This window comes from Electrophorus electricus, chromosome 9 (genome assembly GCF_013358815.1).
Source record: "Electrophorus electricus isolate fEleEle1 chromosome 9, fEleEle1.pri, whole genome shotgun sequence".
In the NCBI taxonomy this organism is placed as follows: domain Eukaryota; kingdom Metazoa; phylum Chordata; class Actinopteri; order Gymnotiformes; family Gymnotidae; genus Electrophorus; species Electrophorus electricus.
In genome coordinates, this window is record NC_049543.1 from 22579738 (window position 1) to 22594516 (window position 14779).

Here is a 14779-nt window from a genome sequence, read left to right on the forward strand (position 1 = left end):
GGTACAAGGGAGTTGTGCAGTTTGGTACTATGAAAGTCTTTCAGTTGGTCTGATCCAGTAGAGTGTATGTGGACTTCGTTTTCCGAAACGAACCCAATGCATCATCTTTAAATGCGATGCGATGTGGTAACGTTTTCAAAGAAGAGACGCAAGGTTCGGAAGTGTTTCTTGTGAGGTTGTGGTTTCTGGACAGTTTTTGATGGCCTTATCACATGGGTGGCCAGCTTCAAATTCTTGTATCGTTGAAATCTGAGATGTCGATGTGCATTCAGGAAACCACTGTTTTTGATTTGAGAAACCACGTTTGTTTCACAGACCTCAAACTATGAAGAAATGGGCTCCTAATCTGGAAATAGTGTTCAGTTGTCTTGAAGATGAATGGATTATTACATTGTAACGTGTAATGTAAAATTCCACAGCGGCAAACTGCACAGTTAAGAAATCAGATAATAATGTTTTTTTTTCATGTATAATCTGCAATTATACGTCAATTTAAACGTTTATTTTAAATTGGAATCATCGTCTGGTGGATTATTTTAGGGTATGCTGTCTCACTCTATGGTTTTGTTGCCACCAGTTAGCAGTTTGCACTTAAGGTCAGAGCTGACTAGTCCAGGGAAACACTGTGTAGTCTTTTGTCTCAGACTCCCCCTGAACACGTCAACCGGAGTGTGACAAGGAGCTCAATGTTGGTGCGTTGTGGGAAATGGCTTGGTGGTTTTCTTCCTTACCTCACCTGCACAAGTGCTTGCAGATGTCGAGAGCGAGGACACACACACACACACACACACACACACACACACACACACACACACTTTGCCTGTGGTGGAGGCCAGTTGCGAGTGATCTGTTGCTATATGACATTGAGACTTTTGTCCTGTGTGTGAATGAGAGCAATAAGGAAGTATGAGGAGAGGAGTGACATGCACGGATGCAGAGCTGAGGGTTGTGGCGTGGGACGGACGGACGGACGGACGGACGGAGGGAGGGAGGGAGGGAGGGAGGGAGGGAGGGACGGACGGACGGACGGAGGGACGGAGGGAGGGAGGGAGGGAGGGAGGGACAACCCGCTAAACTGCTTTGTCACTGTGGCAACATAATGGAGAGAGAGAGAGAGGGGGGGGGGAGAGAGAGAGAGAGAGAGAGAGGGGAAGGAAAGATCATCCTCAGTTTCCACAGTACACACACACACACACACACACACACACACACACACACTTTCAATGAATGAAGCATGTGTTTCTGTGTTTATATTAACCTTGCTGCTGAAAACAGTATGACCTGTTACATCAAGCTTGCTCTTGATAAGGAAAGAACTTCATCCATTCAGGTTTTGCTCTGGAGCAAAGTCAAAAGTCTTAATAAATCTTGAGTTCTAGAACAATCCTTCAGTTTTATCATTATTAATAATAATAATTTCATTTATAAAGCACCTTTTTCAAACTCAAGGGTGCTTTAGAGACAGATATCAGTTTTAAGCTGAGTTGGTTTTAGATTTATTTATTTTTTTGTCAGTGTGGCTTGCTGAGCAGAGCAGTAAGGAGATTTAACCTTTCAATTTCAGAGTTTCCAGCAGGAGTTACAAGGTCTCTCTACTTTGGAGGTTTGCGAATATTTAGATCTTAGAAAATCTGCTTTTGTGTGTTCCCATTAGCATGACGAGCTCTTGTCACAATTAAATATAATAATAATAATAATAACCTTTAATATCTAATAATGATACATTTATAGTTAGAATTTATAGTTCTGGTTTTTGTATTATTAATCAGCTATGCTGTGCGTAATTGATGAGATTTCATAAATGTTCGGCCATCATTATTGCGACCGCTGTTAATCTCAGCCCTGTGCAGTAGCTGTATCTCCACAGTATGGCGTATGTAGGGTAATGCTACCTAAACCAGGGAGAGAGTCCAGTGCCTTTTTAAATTCTGCTGCTGTTCATGTCTCTTTGTGTTCGTTTCCCTGGTCTCTCTTGGTCGGTCTCTCTCTCTCGTTCATACTGTTTCCACTTTGTGTATCTCTCTCCCTCTGTCTCCTCCTCTCTTTTTCTCATGCTTTCTCTATTGCACGCTCTCGTAATTTGATTTATTGCAGTGGCTTGCACTTCTCACTGTAGTGGGCAATTTATAGTCATTTGACCGATGATTCACACAATTTTTTCCCCAAGGTCAATGGATGAATAATTTTTCCAGAAGAGAAACACAAATCCCCACGTGTCCTGCAGTTTGGGGTTCACAGAAAACAAACGTCCTACCTAGTCTCTCTAACGCACGTTTGCTCTAGAACCTCATTCAACCATGTTCTAGAACCTCATTCAACCGTGTTCTAGAACCTCATTCAACCGTGTTCTAGAACCTCATTCAACCGTGTTCTAGAACCTCATTCAACCGTGTTCTAGAACCTGTGTCCAATTCACTTCTTCTCTGGAGGGTTGAGATGATTTGGCAGGAGGGCTGCACATTGCCTAAAGCAACGGCTCTGCAAATAGGCCTCTGACCTTTGATAGTTACTCTAGAGACTGTGGGAACAGGTGACTGGTTTTTGTCTCGTGCCTTGTCCTGTGGTAAATGATCCTCCCACCGCAAGAACACTCATTTTCCTCTACTTGTGCTTTGCACATGCCTTTAAAGCTGATGTATGGACTCAATTTTTAGAACAAGGGGACATGAGTGAGCTTCCTGATGCTCACCAGTTGTGTTGTTTGAGTGGTGCAGCCAGTCTGCAGCAGAGAAAGACTGCCCTGGTAGCTGCCTTAGCTTTACCTTAGCTTGGCACGGTGAAATGAGTTCTGCTTGGGTTGCGGTGAAAACACAAGCCAAGCTTCTTTGGCTGTTTGACTCCTTTAGAGAATTGCCACGTCAGCCACCCCCCCTCGGGGTTAATCAATTTTTGATGCCTTCTTCTGTGTTGAGTTACCAAAGGAGAGAGGCAGGGGCTTGTAACTGACACCTCTAACCCTCAAATGAATGCAGGATCTGGGTGTAGATCACACTTGCTGCTGACCGGTGGTCAGTTTGGTCACTTTTATTTTTGCTTTGTGTGTTCTCTGATAAACACCATGGTTATGCTAGGGCAAATGACTGGGGATAACCAACTTTAAATCTAGCCCGATGTTATGATTGCAATTTAAATTGTGATTTCCTTCTAAAGTATAGAACTATATTATAACAGTAGATTTTGAGACTTTATATTCAATTTAAATATCAACTTTGATATGAAATTGATTAATTGATTGTAACCGGGGTAGTGGTATCAGACGGTTGTTGGTTCAAGCAGTGTCCACTCTTGGGTCCCTCAGCAAGGCCCTTAACCCTCAATTGCTCAAGTTGTACTCAGTCGTAATTGTAGGTCGCTTTGGATAAAAGTGTCAGCTAAATGCCGTAAATGTTAATGTAATCAGAACAAAAGACCATGGAGGTAGAGCCATGTATTGGTATTTTAAGTACCTATTGTGATGCAATCCCTGTTCACACAATTACGGATCAGGGTCTGCATCCTACAGGCTTAGATGCGATTACTACACCGAACGCATGAAAATCATGTGTCATAGTGTGGCTAAAAAGATCTAACCATGCATGCTAAGATCTGATGAGCAAAAGTGGACATAAGCTTCCTTCCCTGAGAATTGTGACAGGCTTGTCTGGATGTTTCCAACAGAGGGGTATATTTTTATCGCTTTCCACATGGTAGGAGTACTGGGTCCTTTTTTCCAGTCTTTGTTTTGCAGGTGTGTGTGGATGGAGAGGGTTTTCTTTGAGGCTGGCTGTCAGTGGAGGAATGAGCTGCTCCAAAGTAGAGCATCTCCGGTTGCCTTAAATAGCAACATTGGATCTGTCCCCTCTTGCGATAGTGTGACACACACACACACACACACACACACACACACACACACCCTCTTTGTCCCTGGGCACACGCTTGAAACAACACAGCCCTCTAATCTGACAGTTGATTGAAATTTTATCCTCTTCCTCTTTTAACTGCCAATCAGCAGACTGCTTCTTCGTTGATTTCTCTGCTGGTCCTCTTTAAGCGTTTAAAAGCATCCCAACTCGCCGTCACCATCGCACACTGCACACAATGTCCCTGTGCTGTGTTCAAGAGAGGAATATTCAGCTGCTGCACAAAATAGTTTTTTGGCTGAAATTATAATCAATGGCATTGATAATTAGCAACACGTTACCAAACACCAACATGGTTAGAAATACATGCTAAGGTTTATAAACAGTTAGATCAGCCTTCGGCGTTGGGACTCATTTCGGTGTGTGTGTGTGTGTGTGTGTGTGTGTGTGTGTGTGTGCATGCATGCTTGTGTGCGTGTGTGTGTGCCTTTCTGTCTGAGAGCTTGCTTACTTGCATAGGACATTCTTTGTCCTTGTGTGTGTCTGTGTGTGTGATTGTTCAGTACATAGACGGGGACTGAGATTTTCTTTTGGATTGGATATTTGCTTTCTCAGGGCAGCAGCTGACACTTGCTTTAGCCTTCCAACACTGGGAGACGCCACCATGCAGCAGTGCACCAAATGAGACTTCACAACAGCCATAAACAGCAGACGTACTACTAGGTATTTCACTGAGGCCAGTGCTCTTTGTGTGAACCCTGTCTTTAGCTTCCAGCTTGTTAAACCACAGCACATTCAACTTTCCTTTCCGTTAAATGTTGACCAATTAGGGCAAGCTCTCACTAATTTTAAACGAAAAGATAATAGAGTTTATAGAAGTGTCAGAAGCCAGTATGCTGAGCTGCACTGCATTCAGTCGCAGGTTTCAACACCATGCTTAAACAAGCCACTGCACATCAAAAGACTTTATTAATGATGAACTTGCGTCTAAGTTTATAAGTGTTGTTTAAATGCAGATGACGTTGGTGTAGTTGTGTTTTTGCACAGTTCGCTTTGCTCTTGGCTCTGTTTTCTGGTTCCGGGTACATTGTGAAAGTCGGGCTGTTTGGGTCACAGGGTGAAACCCAATAATTCCGGATTTCGCTGTGTTTTCTGGAAACGCACATTGCACTGCTCCTTGGGTGAACGCAAAAGTTTCAGGCTGCGTTTCCAAGGCAAATCGCAGAGCTAGTCTTGTAGACCGTCTGTCTTCACTTAATGTGCAGGGGCCAGCATCATCACATAAAGAAAAACATGCATGTTTATTGCTCAGTAGAGTAGTTTAATGTGAACTTTTTCGACCAGAAGATCCCCATGTCAAGGTCCAGCAGTGAACTTGTGACCCTTTAGATTGGCATTGGAGTGCCAAAGTCTGACAGGATGTCAAATTTCACTAACACAGCAACACCAGCTTTGGGATGCATTATTTATATCCTAGTATCTTAGGCTTCTTAAAGCCATTTTTGCTGATGATGATAAGGTTTAAATCCTAAACTTATCATGAGCTAAGTGAACTAACCTGTTAGCTTGGTATCGTTTTTTCACTAGCTTATCTTTTTAATATTGCCTTTAATAAATATGAGATTGAAGCATCCCTGCTGCTGTCTTACAGTTACAGTTTTGTCTGCTGTTTACAGCATGTTATTTTGTATTTGAATTATGTGCAACTGCTCCCTGTTTGTCCTCCTGCGGTGATTTGTTGGGAGGATGAAATCTCTTTAACTTGTGTTTTCCAGGTTTCTTCTGTGAGAGTCTCTGGGAATGACATCACCGAACTGATGTCGTGCAGTGAGAGATAGAGAGGGAGATGGGTGTTAGCGTGTTTGTCACACTCATTTTTTAAATATTTCTGTGTACATATGTATGCATGCGTGCGTGCGTTTGTGTGTGCGCATGTTTATGATTTCAGGGTGTGTGTGTGTGTGTGTGTGTGTGAGGGCTAGGGACAGCGATAGCCTGGAGATGATCTAATGGCTGGTGAAGCAGGATTTCACTATGTTGAATCAGATAGCCGTCCAGGTTCATGCTGATTGCCCTCATTCTCGTGCTCTGCATAAATATGCAGAGACAGTTAAACGCCCAACAATAACGATGACCAAGGGCTCCTGTTTCCTTCTTAAAGCACAATTAGGATGGAAACTAGTCTGAACTGGCAGAATTGTTGATGGTGGAGTACAGGTTTATGAATCTGACTGCAAAAATCCACGGACCTTTCACAGTGTGACGGTGTAAGACATACCAGTGGTTTACAAAAGCGTTCAACCATTCTTGTGCTGTCGTATTTGATTTTTTAGAGGTAATCATCTAAACGGATATTGGTTTTATTTATTTTGTGACAGAAGTTACAAATGGAAAAATGCTGTTTGTATATTAATATTCAACTCCTGTGCAGTTTGTGGCTCCAAGTTTCCGCAGATGAAGGATAATACCCTAACGAAGATAATTAGCTTACAGTTGGCCTCTACCTGTGAATCATTGAAACGGTTAACCATTTCCGCACCTGCTTAAGTTAAGTGGCATATGCCAGACTTTGAACCCAAAGGAAAACTATGAAAATATATATAGATATATAGACATGCCCAATAGAACAAAAAGCTACAGAATAATATCCCAGCGAGCACTGTAGGATGGATTGTGAGGAAATGGAAGCCGAATCACACCCCCCTTAAGACACGGCCCAGATAAAGCCGTCCCTTAACGCTAAGAGCCAGAGACAGAACGGAACTAGTGAGGGAAGCCGCAGAGAGGCCAAGCATTTTGGGGTTTTAGCCAAAAGCATCAAAATATGGATAAAAAGTACGTAAGGTTTTGTTGTCCGAGGAGAGACAGTTCAACATGCCATGTGAGGTGCAATGCTAACACTGCCCACTTAGCAGGAAACTCCATGCCAACAGTGAAGTGTGCGAGCGGCAGCATCATGTTGTGGGAGTGCTTTCCCTCATCAGGGATTGGGCATCTGTATGGATGGGTGGATGGATGCAAAATACAAGGAGATGCTGCAACACAACCTTCCTCGGTCTGCTAAAAGAATAAGGCTTTCGAGGAACTGAAACAGAACGGTGATACCAACACGAGGCCAAAGGAAAAAAACACCAGTGGCCAAGTCAAAGTTCAAATCTCAAGTCAATTGAGGAAGTGTGGAGCTATTTAAAAATCGCATCATCTATCCAACTTGGAGCAAATCTGCCAGGAAGAGTAGGGGAAAATTTAAATCCAAAACTGTGGTAGAAACTTAACAGATTTAAAGTTCAACAAACATGGTTCTGAAGTGCTTGAATACTTATGCAAGCAGTTTTTTTTCCCCCAGATGTAAAGATCTGCCGTATTTTGGGAGCATATTAGTTTGCATTGGCACATGTGGGAACAATCTGTTTGTTATTTGTAACCCAGATGAATCTGATGACTCTAAATGTGCAGCACATGCGTGTGACTGCTGATACACAGGACTAGCAGTTGCCAGTGTGACCTGCAATGCCAAAGCCACATTGGAGCAGATCAGGTTTGTAGGATTAGATGGTCCTTTGTTTTGGCTTCAGCAAGGTCACCTCTGTCAGACAACAGAGTAAAGAACATTTGAATGTTTGAATGAAGCAGGAATGAAATATCAAATATTTTCTTTAATGGTCTACTAGTATCCTAGTAATAAAGCTGTATTGTAATAATAAAATGGCTTATAATGGAGAATCTTCAGTTTGTTCTAAAACAAGTTGTCGGCATTGTGGTGTAAATACTAAAAATGCCTGAGACTTTACCCACCAGTCAAACTTGTACGATAAAAAAATTAGAATGCACCATTCACTTTTTTTTCCCACAGGGTTTTAATTTTTAATTTTAGGTTTTTAATTTAAAAACACCATTTGAGTGCTGGAGACCTTAAGCATTCTCCTAAAGCAGGCCCACTAGCCTTGGGGGGGACACTTTCAATTTCTGAGTGGCCATTTTAGTAGGTACCCATACTCTACTCAATCTTCTTTACAGGCAGACCACAATTTTGTTAGTATATTTACTTTAAAATACATTAAAATAGCATCTTCTTTTCACCTTTATGCTTGAAGTGAGTAAATCCCCTTTTTTGAGATTAACGGAGGTGATCTGGCTAATTATTCCTTTCGTGATTTCGTAATATGATGCAGGATTAAAAGCCATGTGGAATAATCTGAACGACGATCTGTAGGTTGGTGTGGAATTACTGAATTATAAAACCCTGCTGTCAAGAGCTGTTTGGTACTGCCTGGCCTTTATGTATCTTTACATACTTCGTTATTTCTTTGACTTTTGTGCATCTCTCTCTCTCTCTCTCTCTCTCGTGCTCTCTCTCTCTCTCTTTCTCTCTCTCCCCCATTTTTCTATTTCTCTCGTACTCTATTTTCAGTCTTCTTTTGCTCTTCTTATTTTAGCTCTTATTTTCCTTTACTTGTTTTTTTGGCCTTGGTCTTGTCTTTTTTTTTTTTTTTTTTTTTCTTCCTTCCTTTTTCTACTTTTGCTCCCAGCAGTACCCTCCTTCTCTGAATGCCAGTTGTTTATAACAAATCCCCCTGTGGGTAGTTGTGTAAAAGTGCAGATATGTAACTGTATGATCCCAACACACACACACACACACGCACACCTGCAGTCGCGGTTAGGGCTTAGTCAGACCTCTTATCGGTCTTGACAGTACTGCGAAATCTCTCAGCCTTCCAGTCTCCTGCAGTTGTCGGTAATGAACCCAATAGTGCATCCTGATGGGTTGAACAGAAGGACTTGCACTGCCTGCAGGGCTGCTGGCAGTGTGTGTTATTGCACAGGCCCTCCTGTATGCCCACTGAACTGATTTTTGGGGTTGGGGGCGGGGCTATTTTTGTAGGACCTCCTCCTCCTCAGACCCCTTCAGTCTAACTGCACATGTTTGCTATGAGAGGATTACTTTTTAGCCTGGATTTTGTAGCCCTTGGCAAGCATCAGATTACGAGATCTTATTTAGGATCAGACCTCATGTTGGTCATGTTTGTAAGAATTTAACATCTGAGTCAACAAACAGAACAAAGGTGGAGTGAAATGTTGTAGCTGTTTTGGATATTAAGTAGATATAATTGCTTTTATCTGCTTTTGGCAATTGAAAATAATTGAAAATAGTTCTTACCCTCAAGCCAGTTTTTATTGTACATCTGAACATTTTAAACTAATTTATTGAACGTATAAATTTGTTGGAATGGCCATTTGGTTTCTCTGGTTGTGTCTTTGATCCTGTGCCACCCGTTTGCCCATCATAGCCAGTAGTGCAGGAGCAAGCGTCTTACTTTCTTACCCTACACACTTAGTCACCACAGTGGGTGGGGGACCATCACACAGTGCCGCTCTGGAAGTATTGAATTGAATCAGTTGCCACCTCGTTAGTTTGCAGCATTTAGCTGCTGTGAAACATGAAATCTGGCTCATGATAGAAAAAAGTTGGCAGGGTGTGGGTTTGTGTGTGTGTGGGGGGGTGTTATTACATCATTTCACCATTCCTGGAAGCTGTGAATGCAACCCTTACACACAATCTGCAGAACAGGTTTTAAAGGTCACAGGATGTTACGTAAGAGAAAGTTTGGAGAAATACCTGAATAAACCTACACTGTGTGAACATTCACATACACGTCTGTAATGAGGCTTAAGACATGTGTCTGTCTTTGTAGAGGAAACCTCTCTCACTAAGGCCTCTGAGGGGTATATGCACATCCAGGAGAGAGAGGTTCTTCCACGTAAACATTTTTTCACAGCCTGAGACACACTAAAGCAATATTTTACAGAGAAATGCTGACGCTATGGCTGGTTATTATTGCCCAATTAACAAAAGAAGAGTAATGTGCTTTTATAAATATTCATAGGCTCGCCAGTAGGTGGAGGGGCATGTGATAAACATAGATTATTATTTTTTTCTTTTCTTTCCTGCGTTACTTGTCTGCTTCATAATTGTCCAAAAAGTCTCGCCACGGTTAACTGGTGGTGTGGGCGTCAGGTCTGGTTAGTCGGGTGTGCTATCCATTTTGAATGGCTTGGAAGGGATGCCTGATGTCTTTCCTTGCACGTGCGTGCGTGCGTGCGTGCGTGCGTGTGTGTGTGTGTGTGACTAGAGGGATGTAGGTGTAATATCATTTGACCTACTACTTTTTGTCATGGAAAATATAATTTCCTCTCCATCACAAAATGGTGCTAAATTAAGTTTATATACCATTAACGGTGCCAGTTACATGTATGGAATATCATTTATGATTCCCTTTGTTCATTTTGTGACCGTGTTAATCCACACTTGCGTTCTCTTTGCAGATAAGTAGTGCAGGTTACAGTGTTTTGGCTGAGTTCGTGCCTGTAGCTCTGCTCTGCTGTGCCTTTAGTTTGTGCTTGGTCACTGGAGTTAGAGACCTGTCTTCAGCATAATTCATTATGCATCTCAGCACCATATGGTCATCTGCTGTTTCACTCTGGAGATTCATAAATGAGTTACTAAGTACCTGCTTTCACCTTGTGCGGCTTTGAAGTTATGGCAACGGAAGATGAATCGATATGTTTGTGTAGTCAGCGTACGTGTGTTCTGTGCCAAGGTAAGAGACTCAATCCAACACTAACGTGCTTCAGCGTCTTTTACTTCAGCCTACGGTCTGTGATTCAATTCCTTCAAAATTGAACCTTTCACACCAATTAAAAGAGCAACACACACAGCGCAAAACCGTTGCCATGGAATGTTCTAGAAAAATGGCTGAGCAGCCATATGTACCAAGAAACAGAGTGAGGGAGCTGGAGAACATTCTGTGGAATTCCCATCACCCGCATGCACTGTGTTCACCCCAAGCTGAGATCTCAGTTGGTGGTTCTTCTTGTTGTTGTTGTTGTTTGCTGATGTTTTTTGGTGAAACTAATTTCAGTTTGTTTGAAGTAACACAGTTACAGTGACCTTGACCCTTGAAAAGGTCTTGGACTGGAAACCTGAGAAGCAGTTCAGAGGTTTCTTACCTTGATTCCACAGCTCTGGCAATAAGAAGCAAAAAGTCAGTAGCCCAAAGAACCAGTTGCGCTTTGCAAGCCGTGAAACTAACAGCCTACTAGTTTACAATCATATAAGCTGTTGCCTGGGAAAAGTATGGCAATGTAATTCACAGAGAGAGAAATGCATCAGTTAGTCCTAACTCACAATGATTCCTCACTGCAGCGTCAGACTTTCCAAAAAGGGTCCTTTCTCAATAATTCCAGTGCTTTTAACCCTAAGCAGTGGTGGTGATGGAACGTAGAGGCAGGGTGGAAACTTGATCTGGTGCCTTTTGCCACACACACTCAATCTCAGGAAGCAGAGAGCCCACTGCACCCTCTTCAAGACTAATCAGTAAAACAGAAACCAAAATAACAACCTGCAAATTAAGAAGAAAAAAAAAACCCTAGCAAAAATCTCTAAAACAAACAGGAATTCCTGTCAACTAAAGGATGTTTAGAGCTAGATAGGAACTTCACTTGAGACCGATTTGAGATTTCTGTGTTGTAATGTCAAATAACAAAAACATGTTGCTGTGGGCTCATAGCCAAAGCTGTGGAGATGTAAGCTAAACCTGTAATGACTGTTACAGTAGCTTAAGTACACATAATTATCTTGCCATATGATTGCGAAGGGCCTGTCATCATATGTCAAAGATACATCGGCAAAGTCACGTTCAGAAAATGGTAACTTGCTGCGTTGGGCTCACACCAGCCCTGTGCGTGTTGTTCTGCGTGTGTCTCTTTTCTAACTTACTTTAGAACTTTAGTCTTATTTTAGTGAGCAGCTGGCATGGGGCGGAAGTGCCTACTGATGCATTTTGGGTCTTTTCATCTTTGCCTGTTGCGGTGCAGGCACGCGTGCTGGGTCACACGCTTTGTTCTGCGTTGTTGTGTGGCAGAGGTTTGCAGAACTGCAGGAAATCGGTGTCTTCTGCAAGGAGGATCGAGACTGCTACAGTTCTCTCATGCTGCCAGGGCTTGTGCATAGATGACTTAGCACTCGGAGTAAAAACATCCTGAGCTGTTCATCGCGCTTAGCAGAACAGCTACGGTTCTTGTTTGGTCCAGGTTATGTAATTAATGCTGTTACTGGGGTGTGTGAGCCAAAGACCTGGGTGCCATTTGAGCACATGTTTAAGATGCAGAGTGTCAGCTTGAACTCATGGCTGTATTCATCTACGTTGGGTGAACCATATGTAAGTCTCCAGGTGTTTCATGCCAGGGTTTTTCTCATCCTGATCATGTGCACACGTGTGCCCCGTGCCTTCAGCATCCTCAAGCAAGCACTTTTAATAGGCAACTTAGGCCTGTTTTAGAAGTTGGAATTTTCTTCAAATATTATCATTTTGTTAAAGCAAAAATTTGTGACCTCTTCAACATATAAGCACTGTATTAATTTACACAGTTAACAAACCGTGAAATTGTTTTTATTTTCAGTTCACAGGGGCCCTGTTACAGTGTAGTTGAACATAAATACAGAAGATGTACCGAATTTGGTCCGTTCACCGGTTGAATGTCCTTGATGGTGACCTGGGCATGTATCCTACTACCTGAAGATGAGGCTGAAAACTGAAAAGCCCAAAGCAAGCGAGACCTGAAAAGGGCTGTGTTACAGGTCTCGCGTCACTTGGCATGGTACCCAGCTCGACTGGTCATGTCTGTGGGATTGTAGACATCAGGCAGTCATAGGCTCGATTTTCAATCAAGAACTTAACAGTTTCATTGAGCATTCGTGAAATCTCAAATTTCATCATGATTTGATTGAATTCGATTATTTTGCTATGATTCATAATTATTTTAAATTCCAGGACTGAGTGGCTGACGTTGGTCATAACAGGTGTTTGATTCATTGTTGCTGCTCTGTCAATAATGTACCCAAAAAGTAAACCCTGCAGGTCGATCAATAGGCTTTTGTTGAAAATGGTTGGCCAAAAAAAATCTGGCATACTTTATTAGACATCGTAGTCAGCTTTTCAAATTGATTGTAACATACCAATATTGATGCATGTTTGTGCATGGAGGCATTTTTACAGCCCCTTACTGCATAGAAATATTCTCTTGCCTGTTTGAGGCACTAAGGGCACACTAGAGGGTCACTGAAACTGTGCTAAAAGTCCCTCTGAGATTTGCCTGCTGTAGGTTAGGAGAGATGCTGTGGATCAACCATGCGATAAGGAGACTAAACAGATCAGACTGACTGACTGACTGAGGTGTGTGTGTGTGTGTGTGTGTGTGTGTGTGTGTGTGTGTGTGTGTGTGTGTGTGTGTGTGTGTGTGTTGTAGTGCACATCTACAACAGTGAGAGTGAGTGAGTGAGAGAGAGAAAGAGGCTCTTGCCTTTGCCAAAGTTTGAATTAGATTTTTACACACACACACACACACACACACACATACACATACAGAGACAGACAGAATAATACCTTCTTTATACCAATCAGGCTTTTATGCAAAATCTCCACAGCAAACACAATAACCTAATTTAATAAACACACTTTGACATTTATCTCCTCTCTGTCTGTTGTGCTGTTGGCTGCTTAACGCACATAAAGCCTTTTTAAATTCCACAGCTGGAAACGACATAGCACTTCATGTGATGGCCTTAGTCCTGCCTGGAGTTTTAGCTCAAACAGGAAGTGCATCTACCGCTTTCCTTTTCTCTACTGTGAACCGTCCCAGAGCGGACCACTTCCTGTGTCCTGCTCTGTCCTTCCTTTTCAAACCCCTCCCCCTTCGGCATCCGTCCCAAACCACGACGTGATTAGGCTCCCGGGACGCATTTGGCGGCTGTGAGGAGCAAGGCCCGGTTCTGGCTGATAACGCCGCGCCAGGCGGCACAGAGGGTTCGGGCCTGACATGGTACGTCAGCTGAGCTCAGGAAATCCAGCACACCCTTCCGCAGAAATGGAGGCGATTTATAAGCTCAGAGTGACCCGGGCGTGCCCTCGGCCTCCTCAAAACTTGGAACACATCCTCCTCTCCTGAAAGAGGGAGGTGTGAAGGGCTTCAGGAAGTACAATGGAGAGCTGAAGTTTATCTATTTTATTTTATTTTTTATTTTTTTATAAATTTAAGGCGGAATAATGTGAGGTCTAGAGACGGTGTGCAATCTGAGTTCTATATTTAGATAATGTGTAATGCATAAGACACCACTTGGATCATTTGAAGATCATTTGAAGCTAAATATTTATGTTTAGGTTTCAGGTTAACATAATAGCCGAGAGATTGTCCTTGACTCTGTCAAAACAAGTCTTTACCTGAGACGTTCTGGGGTCCTGATTGGCACAGTGCTACCTGACATTGTCAGTTAGGAGCAGCTTTTGTGCTTCTGTTGTTCATTACACGACATGTAATGTTCATATAATTATGGACCTCACATCCCTATGGAAGTCTGGTAAACAGGGCAGCAGTGAGACAGTTTTTATGTCACTTTGCCCAGGGGGTGCAAAGTCCATCTCTGGCTATTTCTCTGGAAGACTGACCTTGACTTGACTGTCAGTACAGTGTACAGTGCAGTGCCCAGGGCGACGATACAGAGGGCCGAGGGCTGCACAGTCCCAGGCGTTAACATCTGTGTGTTAAATTTAGATGTTTAGCGTTCATATAGGTTTTAAAGTGGCACAGGATGTTGACTGCAGATGGGCTTTTGTATTCATTTGACATATGAAAATTGTTCAGTCATGTATTACAACATGTGGTCTGTCTAATTATTTATCTGTGCATATTTTTTATTGCTGTAGGGTTGGGCAAATATGGGGCTATTGATATTTGAATACTTCATCTATTATGCAGATATGCAAATGAAAACATGTTCCAAAGGGCGAGTAAATTCTTAATTGGTGTGATGGCAGCACTACTGTAGAAAGTTTGGGGACTGAATTCTGTGTCTGATACCCCCCAGCCTGTTGTTGGTCTCCGAG

At 42.6% G+C, this 14779-nt stretch overlaps 1 protein-coding gene across 6 annotated transcripts in view; it reads left to right on the forward strand.

Annotated features, from left to right (window-relative positions):
• lrba (LPS responsive beige-like anchor protein) overlaps positions 1–14779 on the forward strand; it is a 191063-nt gene that overhangs the window by 1456 nt on the left and 174828 nt on the right. The gene's annotated exons all lie outside the window — the stretch shown is intronic.